The following is a 13,239-nucleotide window of genomic DNA, read 5'->3' on the forward strand; positions in this document are numbered from 1 at the left end:
TCGTTACCAGGGTTCCCCGAGTGAGCCGGGACCCATATCAATTCAATAATTCTGTCTAAGTCTTTGGTTTGACCCATTATGCTCATTGCTGCCTGAGAAATTCTGCCCCTCGCATAATTGCGTATGGCAAATTTAGAGTCGCTGAGTATGGTAGTAGCTTCTGTGTTAATGATAGCAAGGGCGATTGTCACCTCTTCTGCCGTTTCCAAAGATTTCGTTATGGTAGTGCCGGAGACTATCAGTCTACCTTGCGTATCCACCGCCGTTACTGCGAACGCTTGTTTCTGGGGATATTCTGCGGCATCTACATATACTGCATGTTCATCTTGGTTGTATATGTTGTGTAGAGCTTTTGCCCTAGCCCTTCTCCCCTCGTGGTGAGCAGGATGCATATTCTTAGCTAGTGGCTTAACTCTTATTACCTTAGCGATGCGTTTAGGTATATGTGTTTTGGTATCTTGGGGTGGCAACTGTATGCCTAGTCCTAAACGATCAAGTATGGTTCTTCCTGCTTTGGTGCGGGAAAGCCGGCCTCTCTGCATTGTTAAGTGTGCCTCTGTAAGCTCGTCTAAGGTGTTGTGTACTCCCAAGCCCAGAAACCTTTCGGTGGAGGTACAGTTCGGTAGCCATAAAGCGACCTTGTATGCTGTTCTAATCATAGACTCTACTTTGGCTTTTTCACTACTGTCTAATTTTAAGTATGGGAGTGCGTAGACAAGCCTGCTTATTACAAATGCTTGTACTATTTTGCAAAGTTCTGTCTCCTTCACTCCCTTCCTTTTGCTTGCAATTCGTCTAATTAGTCCTACCGTCATATTGACGGTTGTCTGGAGTTTTTCTAGTGTTGCCTTGTTCTTCCGGTTCGACTGAAGGAAGAGTCCTAGGATTCTTATAGTTTGAACTTCCTTTACAGGGAGCCCTTCCACCCAGATTTTCAGCGGAGGCGGAGGTTTGTAAGTTTTTGCTCGAGGGCCCCTTGGTTTGTATCTGATTAGAAATAATTCGGACTTGGAGGGCGAGCAGGTTAGCCCTGCTTTACCCGCCAGGTCTTGTATTATGTCTACAGCTTGTTGCAGGGTATCCTCTATCTGACCATCGCTGCCAGTTGTGGTCCATAAAGTGATATCATCTGCGTAGAATGTGTGTTGCACCCCCGGGATGGCTGCTAATTGAAAAGGAATTTTAATTAGTGAGAGATTAAAAAGGAATGGTGACAGGACTGAGCCCTGTGGCGTTCCTTTACCTCCAAGTGAGATAGAGTCTGATTTAATCTCTCCCACTGCATCTCTGCCGTTCTGTTACTGAGAAATGACTTGATGTACTGGAATGTTCTGGAAGCTGGAGTCACGCTCTGTACGAGCCAGGGCTTCATATAGACTACCGTTAACGCCTCCCGGCCTTCCACAAGATTCCAAGATTTAACGGCTCCTTGTATTTTCCCCCTGCTATTCATATCGGTCTGCCAGTACTCGCCTTTAATGGCACCCCTTGCCTATTTAGGGCAATGGGTCATCCGTTCTATGGATTCTTCATTCAGTAATTTGGTGGCGAACCCTCTTTTCAATGTTCGGCCGTACCAATAAACACAGTGGAGGAGACAAGAAGTCACAACAAATCTGGATGGTCTCTCTGTACAGATAGCCCATCCACGTCTGCTCTTTATCGTATTAGACAGATAAGGCATGTCGGAACACAACATTAACCACACGAAAGAAGAAAAAAAGGAAAGAGGAACTACATTCGAGAAAGCACGGTTGTTACGAAATGACAAAAAAGAAGAGAAAATCTACGAATAAAGCAAAGCGAAATCAGATCGGCACGCTAGCTTTCATCGTCGCCTCGCCATTAAGGAACAATCTTTCAAAACGGGCTAATTGGGCGTTGCCCCCATTCTTCAAATCATAGTTTGTCGATCACGCGACAAAGACTTTCTGCTGAACTCTTTCTCTTCATTTTTAGTTCTTTTTGCCGGCATGATTGCCCGTATGGTACTGAAATAATGGTGCTCCAGCCGTTTTGACAGGGTTGATAAATCATTCAGCTTCTGTGGCGACCCGTTCAAGGCGAATTAGTTCCTTCTTGGCTCTGCATCAGGGAACCAAGCAGAGCCCGTTGAGTACGACAGGGCACATAGCGTCATTAGAGCTTAAGTTCATCAAGTATATATAGAACAGGAAGAACAGATAGAAGGAATGATTTTGGTCTTCTTCGATGCAGAGGGGCAGATACCTTTAATGGAGCCCAACAGGGACAGGCAGGCTCCTCTCATCAGATCCTGATGAACGCGGACACACGAAAGAAACCATCAGAAAACACTTACGCGACAGAGTAGTAAAACTCCAGCAAAGCTGCAAACCACCGAGCAAACTAACTCTCCCCACCCGGAATTAAAAAGTTCGCTCCTTTACGTGCTTGTTGATAACCACACGCCGCGGTGGCTCAGTGGTTAGGGCGCTCGACTACTGATCCGGAGTTCCCGGGTTCGAACCCGACCGCGGCGGCTGCGTTTTTATGGAGGAAAAACGCTAAGGCGCCCGTGTGCTGTGCGATGTCAGTGCACGTTAAAGATCCCCAGGTGGTCGAAATTATTCCGGAGCCCTACACTATGGCACCCCTCTCTTCCTTTCTTCTTTCACTCCCTCCTTTATCCCTTCCCTTACAGAGCGGTTCAGGTGTCCAGCGATATATGAGACAGATACTGCGCCATTTCCTTTCCCCCAAAAACCAATTATTATTGATAGCCACACCAGAATCCAGGCCACCTATTTGCCAGATACAGTCAGTACTGGCAGTACGATAGCCAGCAGCTGTATAAAACAGGAAATCGGCGATTACACGCATTAACATTACTGGAGGCGTGACTGCCCATCTGCGCTGTGCAACAACTGGCTGGCATCCCGCTAAGGGCGTGCAAAGCTCAGGTTTTCGGTATCCGGTACAATTTTAACGCGATACCGTTAAGGAGCCCGTGTATCAGAAAACTTGGCGCCGTCTGCGTCGCTGACCGTGAGCGAAAAATCTGCGACAAATCCCCAGAGAAGCAACACAAGAGGCAGGCTGGCCACTTCGGTCGCGTCACCTTGTGGCGTCATCACAACGTGTGCACCAAATTGTGAGCACACTGCGCACCATGGCAGGTGGCAGTTAAATAATGATTGATCACGAGGGGTTTGCTCGGAAAGAGCAACTTGGGTCTCACAAGCCCAACCGGTGGCAGCACCTGCCATCGCAGGGCAGTGGTGCGTCACTTAACTGCTCCACCACTGCTAGAATGACCAGAGAATGACCAATACTGTAAATACGGCCACTAACACATTAAGCTATCGCGTCATACGCTTACGGCGGACCGCCGCCGTGGCTCAGTGGTTAGAGCGCTCGGCTGCTGACCCGAAAGACGCGGGTTCGATCCCGGCCGCGGCGGTCCAATTTCTATGGAGGCGAAATTCTAGAGGCTCGTGTACTGTGCGAGTCAGTGCACGTTAAGGAACCCGAAATTTCCGGAGTCCTTCACTAAAGCGTCGCTTTAAGACGCTAAACCCCCATAAACCACAAGCCTTAAGGCGGAGCTTAAGTGTCCCCTCAATTGTTATTTTCCTGCAACGCAGCCAGTCAGCCGAAAATTTCTTCAGCTGGCGTTTTCTTAGCTCAAAATTTGACAGCACCGCACTTACTTACGTTGTCACTTGCAAAATCGTCTACAGACCTGTCTAGAGCGCTCTAACTCCGTCCCGTCCGCGCTCCGCAGCGCGCAGAGCGACGTCTAGCGGTAGCTCCTGGATGGAGATAGCTCATGTCAGATGCTCAGACGACACTCAAAGGTGCGTAATCTCGAGCCAGGCGCTTCCGCTAGACGTCGCTCTGCGCGCTGCGGAGCGCAGACGGGCCGGAGTTCGAGCGCTCTATACAGGTCTGTGGACGATTGTACATTTAGTACCGCTTACATCTGCTGTACGGTGCTGCTGAGTATTTTAGCTTTTCGACTCAAAAGCTGCGACCCCAGCTGGTTGAACAGGAGCAGTTGGCCAATTCGCAACCAGGGTACCGAGGCTCATAGCCAAGCAGCTGCAGCTTCTTTCAAGATGATTTACCAATGTCCAGCCTTGCGAAGATGTCGTTACGTCACTGAAGCACAATAACGAAACGGTTATATCACTGAAGCATGAAAAGGAAACGGTTATAAACATCCCAGTTATGAACACAACCATCGCAGGTGCAACCAGAAGAAAGGTTCAAGAAAATTCGCAGCGCTCCCCTCAACACAAGTCTCCAAGACCAGAGTGGTGCCCGTAAAGATATCATTAGGGAGCTACACTGAATTCCGTCGTAAGATATAATGCTCCTCTTAAGAAAGTACCTTCTTTCCAATGTGAAACAGAGCGTTTTTGTGCAGCTGAAGGTAGTTGATTCGACGAGCGTATACGATGTCATTGCTGTTGTAAAGTGTAGATCTTTTTTTTTTCTTAAAGAAGAGCAGACACAAAATTTCGAACACAAACAAACGGCGTGATTAGTGTGTAAGGAGGTGCCTTGTAACAAGTTTCAGTCGCAGGCGTTGAGTGGCATACCGTATTTTAGTATGATTCCAACCCCCCGCTCGGCGTATCCATCTAAATCGAGTGACGTTAGGGTGCACTTTCCCCCGTTACTGTGACGTCACCGAACTCAGTGGTTGTTCGCAGGAACAACCAATGCTTGCTGGCGACGCCGACGTCACGAGAACACGATTACCCAGGCAGGCAGGTCGACCGTGACAGCCAAGGTGCACTCCAGAGCTGGCGCTGACAGAGTTCGGAAGTTCCGGTACAAAATCGTCTGTAGCTGATTGTTTACGCGGCGCACTTGTGTTTTGAGCTCACTTTCATGATTGCTATGAAAGTGAGCATCTTTGAGGAAAATAAACGAACCCCCAAAAGCCTTAAAAAATGTCCACATTGAAAGCACTTCCTTGGGCCCTCTACAGCATCTTACCGCATATACGTGTAGCGCACGCGAATCGGTTAATCCTGCGCCACGTAAGCAAAACAAAATCCTAAGCAAATTCAAAGTTTCATTTTAGGATAGCTAGACACCAGAGCAAAAAAGACCCCGACAAGGAAGCACTGAAGACAGGACGGGCGCTGACTACTGTTTACAGTTGTGCTTCTTGAGCACCGGTTACAACGCTGCCAGCACCTGATGAGTTTCTTTTAAGATGCCTTCTTTGGCTCCCTGATCGTCACGCGGCGCAAAGTTGTAGGCGTATATTGTGCTGGGTTCCTTGGCAACAGTTGGTAGCCAGCGCACATCCCGTCTTCAGTGTTCTTTGGTCCTCGTCTTTCCAGTTCCGATTCAATCATTTCCAATTCTAATTCCAATTCAATCATTTTGAGCGTAATTACAACCCCAGAGTGCTTGCATGGTGAGATTTTTGTTTTTACTGGTGCTTTAATTACATTCCCCATGTGAATCTTTGTTTCCTATTTATTAGTAACAAACTGCACTTTAATTGCTTGATTATTACAAAAACTTTGAAATACTAAATGAAAAACCACGTAATAAAATTATTCACAAAAAGGGAACACGGGTTGGGGAGAAGCCTCAATTCGCTAGCCAATGTTTCGACAAGAGGACTTGTCCTCGTCTAGCGGACAGAGTCTCACCCTAAACCCTTGTTCCTTATGTTTGGAGACATTAAGAATCCCATCTTCCTAAAAAAAATAAAACGAACAGTGTTTCGATTATTCTTCTAATTTCTTTTCTTTTTCTGTATTTCAATCACTTGCTACTTAGGTTTCCTACATTTGTTCAGTCTTTCCTCTACAAAATAGTTCCATTCGTTTCACATTATTGCATGAGCTTCAAATCAATGTCGAAGATGTAAAAATCACTAATTACTAACAAATTAAGGTCCACGAACCACAGCGTTACGAATGTACTTGTAAAACTTAAGCTTTGACGCCGCGTATATACACATAACAAATGTCACAGCACCCGACATCCAACAGTCTGAGTGAGCTAAAACGCTCTTGCCCATTCATCAGTAATAAGAGCGACAAATTTCTTTGAAAAACTTGTTATTCCATCGATTCACAGAAGCCCCATTAGACCACAAAAATATCAAGAAATTTCACAGAGATCTCTCAAAGTAAAACCTTGTGAACTCGAACACTCTTCATTCCGAAAACTGACTTGTTCGGACAACCCTTCCGGTCCCGCCAAACAGGTGTAGTATTATACGGCGTGAAGCTTCACGCCGTATATTACTACACCTAAATGAGAGCTAGCTCTCATTTACTGGGAGGAATTTGGCCCTACATAATTAGGACAGGCGATGGATCTCAAATGGGCGCAGGGCGCCGGAAATGGGGTGATGATAGTGTTGAGTAAGCGACTAAGAAGTCGGGGGCTTTGAGTAGCGGAGTTGGCAGCGAACGGCCTGCGAGAAGCCAGATCTGGTAGTTTACCAACAATGGAAAGCTAAGAAATATAAGGAGCCCCTATATGGCAACTCTAGGCGCAGCGGACACCTGTGCGAGGCTAGCAGCGGTGTGCTCCGCACCCGGTGCCTTCTTCGGGCCAAGTACACGGAGGGCATGAGCACGACGTGCGACCTTGGCGGAGGGGCCGAGGAGACCATCGGGCACATTGAGCTGGAACGTGCAGGCCCTACAGCCCTCGGTTTCGGACGCACAGGACGTACATGATACCGTATACCTGACGCCTCGGAGCACTATAGTGATGGTACTCGATTTTCGCCGACCTGACGAGCCACCGCAATGGTCCCAAACAACTGCCCGACATTCGTTTTTAATCTTTAAATCATCTCATGCAAATCAACATGCGAACCAGGCTGATCATTCACTCACTACATAACTGTTTCCTCAGTCACAGTCCTACTGCGCGAATGAAATAAGCAGGCGATTTCCTGGTACGTCTACTGTTCGCATGTCCCCTTCACTTGGAAAAATGCGCTCATTCGGTTTCGTCTACAGACCGCAAACCCGGAAAAACCACCGCTTCTGGACGCTGAGCCCATACACTCCAGCCTGGGAAGCCCAAGAAGTTCCTCTGACCTAAACTGAGCACGCTGAACAAGGCCGTATAAGCGCGTCGCCGGACCTTGCAGATCGCCTAACAGGCGTCATCTGCCGCCATCAAAGTCCGAATACTGCGCAGCGAGCAGGTGCTGTTTCCCCGCACAGTCTGTTCACTTTGTTCACCTTCTGTCCGCGAACGATTCGGGGACATCGTAACGGTTCCACAATCAGCCGCTCGCCTTTTCTCAGCTATATTAATGCGAAAGCATTGGTTGTCTCATGAGTGGCGTGTACAGGATCTGTCAGCAGAGTGTGCCCGCACGAAAATGACCATTCGAAAAAAAGAAATTCCCCGGTATTGCGGTTCGAAACCAGGCCCTATGTGTGCCAGGCGGGCATGCAACGCATACGTCACGAAGAGTCGTAGGTTCAAGCATGTTAGAGGGGCACGAAGCGAACGCGTTGTGGTGTGTGCAGCGGTAAAGTGAGTTGGGGTTGTGCACTGATATTAGACAATGATGAAGTGCAAAAAAAAAGTTGTTGACGTTCAAAAGCAAATGATTTGGCATTTCTCCAATGCACCAGACTGCAGTGCTCTACACTTTTTTTCTTAAAGCTCTAGGGCGGGAAAGGTCTTCTCAGCGCGCCTTTCCTACTACCCTGTCGCCATAAGGCCAAGTGTTGTGCCGATTGAATTAGTCACAAACGGTGACGGGCGACATTTCCAACCCGAACTTACGTCTTTCCGACTCCCTCTGTTAACCAGCTTTCCTGGCCTTATCAATGCTCCACGCCGAATGCAGCGTTTAAATTCCGTGTCCAAAAGGAAATAACGCTATTTTTACTTTCGTTCTTTTTTTTTCTTCGTTTCCGAACCTGGTTCCTCGCCTTTCTACGCCGGCACATCAGCCCCGTCAAGTCACACTGGATTAGTTCCTCTCCTTTTTTAACTCTTCGGTCTCTCCGTGTTCAGTTCCGAAGCGCATCCTTTGAGCGACCTCTGCTCCCGTGCACCTACTGCTCGACTACCTTTCGAGATATCAAAGAGCGCGGCAATCTTGACCGATCTTTCCTCTTTCTCCGCTCTTCCTTTTTTATTTCTTTACGCTCTCCATATCAATTCTCCGCGTCCGCGGGCTTCACGAAGTGCGCCCTCCAGCACTGAGAGAGCGGCCCATTCCCAAAAGCCTCCCACACTTTGCGCGCGGACCTCTTACTTCTCTCCTCGGCCGCCTAGCTTCTTCCTTCTATTCCCGAGAAAGGGTGGGCCCCGATTCTTTTCTCCCGCCCCGAGAAGCCTTCGCGCCTCCGATGGGGAGCACGGCAGCGGCGCCGCGCGTTGCCTCTGATATAATACACTTTCCTCGCAAACTGGCTCCGTCCTCCGTAAAGCGCTTCCCGCCTTTATATTTTCCCCGAAGTGCCGACGACGACGCAGAGAGCCCATACATTCTCGGGCCCACACGCTTTCTCTCTCAGTCTCTCTTATCTTTGCTTTCGCTTTTTTTTTGCCTCTTTCACCCTTCAATGGCGTGAGCTTTTCATTTCATCTGCGTCCTTTCTTTATTTTCCTTTGTTCTCCGCCCTCCCCTATTTCAAGGCCGGCCGCCTTATTGGCCGCACATAAGCACGCTCGGCCAGATCGCTTACGCCGACGTGACGCGCGAGCAAGATAAAATGCTTTCCGGTTTTCGGTGGCTGTCGTACGTGCGTCCAGAGAGCGTGGTTTTCCTTACGCAGCACCACGCAACACCCCAAAGCAAAGTGGCCTTTCATGGCGTTGCTCCCCGCTTCCCTCTCGATTTCACTCCCAAGTTTTCCGCCTTTTAAGGCATTCGTCTTCCTGTGCAGCGCTTCAGTCGTGACCGCCGGCACGGCACAATTATTTCCCTTTTGTCAAACTCTCACGTTCTCGGTGCTTTCTATTTCGCATTTTCTGTTGCACCTGCGCGCTTCCGCATTCCAGAGAACTTGCAGGGGGCAACAACCGCCCCTTGAAAGGCGTCGCCTATGAAAACGACACGCTACAACAATGCTGCTACAGTTACCGCAGATGCTTGAGGAACGCGCTACCTACTCCACCTATATTACAACTCGTCCGCCGTCTTAATTCCGCCGTGTCGACACAGACGTCACAGAGGAGAAGAAAATGTACGTGTGTGGAGGGGTGGTGAGCGAAGCTTCGAGGAGGCGCCACTGGTTGACGAAAAGTAGAAGCAGCACTCAAGCGAGCGTGCAAGACGGGGACACACAAACGCACATGGATAAAGCGAATGGCGGGCAGAACGAAGCACCGGGTCACGAAAGCGCCGCTGACGTGCTCGCAATGCGTATGCGCCTCCCACGCACACTCCAGCCTGACCGCGGTAAGCGAAGTTCGCGCGGGGCGGTCGCTCTCGTCGAAGGTCACGGCGCGCGTTGGCTCTGCTGCGGTATGGAACGGCAGTGAAACGTTAATGGAACGACGACATTTCCCCAAATGGAGCGATGGAAAAGAAAATGACAGACGCAGCAACAAGAGGCCCAGGAAGAGGATACGGAGAGTTTACGATCGCCTAGCTGCGAGAGAAGGTATGCGCAGCAGGAGGCTGAAGAAAAGTAGGTGGACAGAGAGGTGCGATTAGGAAGTTTGCGGGCATAGAGAGGGTGGTCGCGGCTGGGATAGGTCAGGATCAATCCAATGTCACTGGGAGAGAGGCCTTTGTCCAGCAGTGGAGGTTAGGTTTGGTTTATGGTTTATGGGGGTTGAACGTCCCAAAGCGACTCGGGCTATGAGAGACGCCGTAGTGAACGGCTCCGGAAATTTCGACCACCAAGGGATTCTTTAACGTGCACTGACATCGCACAGTATACGCGGGCCTCTAGAATTTCGCCTCCATCGAAATTCGACCGCCGCGGCCGCGACCGAACCCGCGTCATTCGGGCCAGCAGCCGAGCAGCACCATAACCACTCAGCCACCGCGGCGGCTTTGCAGCAGTGGAGGTTAGATAGGCTGATTGTTATGCAGATAAAGATGAGCTAAAATAAAACGGAAGCGGCAGTCTTGCAGGATATGCGTGATCACTCCCTGGTAATCCATTAAAGTGAGAGAGCAGAAAACGGAAACAAGGAAGCAAGGGCTATGGGAGGCGCCGTTAGTGGAGGGCGTCGACCACCTCGCGTTCTTCGAAGTGCACTCACATCGCACAGCACACGTACGGGCATTCTCGCGTTCCGCCGCAAGCAAGGTGTGGCTGCTGCGGCTGGGATTCGGTCCTGTCACCCTGGTGTCAGCATTCGAATGCCACTATCACTGAGCCACCACGACGGGCAGGGGGAAAACGTGGCTGCTGGCGGCAGACAGTCACGGAGTAGATAAGGTTCCTGTGGATGCGCCTTCTGCAGTACAGGAGTGGTTTGAGGGCAACTGGGGAGACCTATGTCTATAGCAGATGACCTCCTAAGGCTGACGACGACAATTGTTAGTGGCTACTTATTAATAAAATAATAATGGAAGGAAAAGATGTTGCTAGCCGCGGCCTCTGCCATCGAAACCTGAAGCACCTCAGCTGCGGCTAGCGGGAATAAAAGGACAGGTGGACGGAAAGAAAGGGGGCAGCGATAGAAAAAAGGATAGAGGGAAGACACGGCAATCTAGACTAATTAATGTCGAAAACAACGTGAAACACGGGACAGATAAAAGAAACAACACACGCAAAATACATGTAAGGTGCGGCGCCCTCGGAAGGGTGCCAAGAGTTCTCGTCAGTGACAATGGAAACGTTATTAGAGGCCTAAGGTGAATTCAGACTATCTGAGCAGATTCTATACGTAGGACGCGGAGGATTGATAAACGGGTTGCAGGAATCTGGAAGTCACCTTCGCTGCAAAGCAAAACTCCTTCACCACCGACTGGAGGGAGTTGGGTACAGCGCTGTAGTCCTCTGTCCTGTATGTGCGTAGCAAGCAACAGCTTGTCACAGCTGCGCTTCGTCTCCCGCCGCGACTGACACGTGCAGAGGCGTGCTTGATCCCTTTATCACGACACACGGCAGCAGGAAAGACGCGCGGCATTGCTGTGACTCTAGCAGTCTCCAGCACTGCACACAATTTATGCCCCCAAAACAGGTCCGGCCGTCAAGTTGAAGGGGTTTTCATTGTGTAGTGCAGCTGACTTCCAGATTTATGCAAGCCGTCCACACTGCTGACGACGACAAGTCGAGGGTTTGACTTGCGGCACCTAACGGTAGCTATCTTTCAGCAGAAACGAAAAGCACGAATGCCTCCGTGAGCATACCGATGTACAGGTCCAAACTTTTTTCATTTCTGCACACAATTTCCGCTTAAGTCTTCCGCTATATGACGTCCCTCTACTGCCACGTGGCGATCTGGTAAGTATTGAGAGAGGATTCGAATGGCTGCATTGAGGGACAGGATCACGCATAGTCATCACTGGCTCAACGCCGACATACGTCGGCCCACTGCTGAGGTAACTGAGAGAGACTCGGCATCATGCTCATGACGACAGGGACGGCCACATAGACTTTAAAATTTTGCTCGCGTTTTTTCCAAGCGAGAAAATGGCAGAGGTTTAGCGTAAACATGGTATTCAGCGAAACGTTCACAGCAATGGTTACGTGACGTCATCCACGCGACTAATCACATGACCCCTCCCCCTCGCGCTAATACAAGACTGAAAGGTCACCCAAAGGTCACAGGTCATCGTAAGGTCAAAGGTCATGGCCATGTGGTGCGACACCAAGATGGTCCACAAGGTTGGGCTGAAGAGCTTAGCTGTGGTACGACTTGTAGCCATGCGTGACCTCTAACTCGGTGAAGGTCAAATTTAGTGCCTCTACCAAGCGTAGTGAAACTCACTTCAAAAGTTAGGCCACGGATGCTTCTTCTCCCACTTTCCCAATCTTCAATCAACATCAGGCGCTACACAGATACCAGCGTTATAAACATATATGTGTTGTCGTTTCAGCGGTAAACATAAATATCACCGTTAGGACAACGTTTTCCGACACCACAGAAATCGCCTGCAAATGCTACAGGTTTTTCAGTGCTTTCCGATTTCTGTCTCTGCATAGAAGAAAGGTGGTTAAGTGTTCTTCTGATGATGACGATAGATTTCAATGGCGCAAGGCAGTTTTGAACAAAGAGCGCCATGGCACAAGGTATTTTCGTCTACTCAAGGTAGGGGCAGAGACCCATTTTTTCACACATTTCACCCCAGATAAGCCCAGCACATGGGCCAGCGGAAGGCTTGTACCCATTGTATCACTGGTGAACACCCGGTGGCACTGCGGACGAACCCCGTACCTCCCACATGCGAGGCGAATTCTCAAACCACTATAGGCCACCGAGGGTGTTAATTGCTCTTCTGCTCAAACCACCACGACGCCGACATACAGCTTGGCAGATCAAAAACAGCAGCGCGCGTAGGGAATAAAAAACGATATAAAAAATCGAGAAATTTAAGCTGTCCTCCGTTATTTCAAAATAGCTATTTTGCTCTATTAAGGGACCGATAATTCTGTGTAGCGGACTACACTACTGCAGTAAAGTGTGTACAGGGGATAGGAAGTAATTACTAACTATATTCACCCATACCCAGTCATGCGGCTACAAAGGAAAACCATACAGCTGTGATGGAAAGTTCACCGTGTAAGGAAAAAAAAAAGAGACCTGGAAAGGTACAGGGGCCCGCTACTTCTCCGTTTCTTTCAATAACGGCGGCTTTCTACCTCAAACACTCGCAGAAACGAGCGTCTTTCAGCAGCGAAGGAAGCAGTGCCGGAAAAACGACAGCCACAGAGAAAACGGAGAGCGAACAGTTGGAATGACCGTAACGTGACCGCTAAACTTGGCGCACCAGACTGACGAAGCACTCCCGGGGGTGCCAGCAGGCGGCGCCACTGCCGCAGTCCCGCAGGGCCGGAGGCGGGCAGTGCAGCTGGGCCCGTCGACAGCATCGGCACGACGATCACGGACGAAGCGTCGACATCCCCCATCCTGCGGAATGTTCAGCCCGCCGAGGAAGATAAACAGGGCGATCGCAGAGGGCCTCCCTCGCCATCAGTGCTGCGCCTCGCGGTTCTCTGTTCCCCGGCGCGCACACTGCCACCGCCTACCAAGACGACGACTGCTCTCATAATTAATGTTCCAGGCAGCGCAAGACGCGCCGCTTGCCTCACGCGCGTCTTCGGCCGTCGGCGTTCCCACTGTATGGATTTTTTT

The 13,239-nt window shown here is 49.8% G+C and overlaps 1 protein-coding gene and 1 non-coding gene across 8 annotated transcripts in view; one reads left to right on the forward strand and one right to left on the reverse strand.

Moving 5' to 3' along the window:
* The window catches only part of CASK (peripheral plasma membrane protein CASK), a 663,473-nt gene that overhangs the window by 571,032 nt on the left and 79,202 nt on the right, over window positions 1-13,239 (reverse strand). The gene's annotated exons all lie outside the window — the stretch shown is intronic.
* On the forward strand, window positions 3,348-3,421 carry TRNAS-GCU (transfer RNA serine (anticodon GCU)). The gene has a single exon. It is a non-coding gene; the product is annotated as a tRNA-Ser (tRNA).

Source organism: Amblyomma americanum, chromosome 3, assembly GCF_052857255.1.
Source record: "Amblyomma americanum isolate KBUSLIRL-KWMA chromosome 3, ASM5285725v1, whole genome shotgun sequence".
Lineage (NCBI taxonomy): Eukaryota > Metazoa > Arthropoda > Arachnida > Ixodida > Ixodidae > Amblyomma > Amblyomma americanum.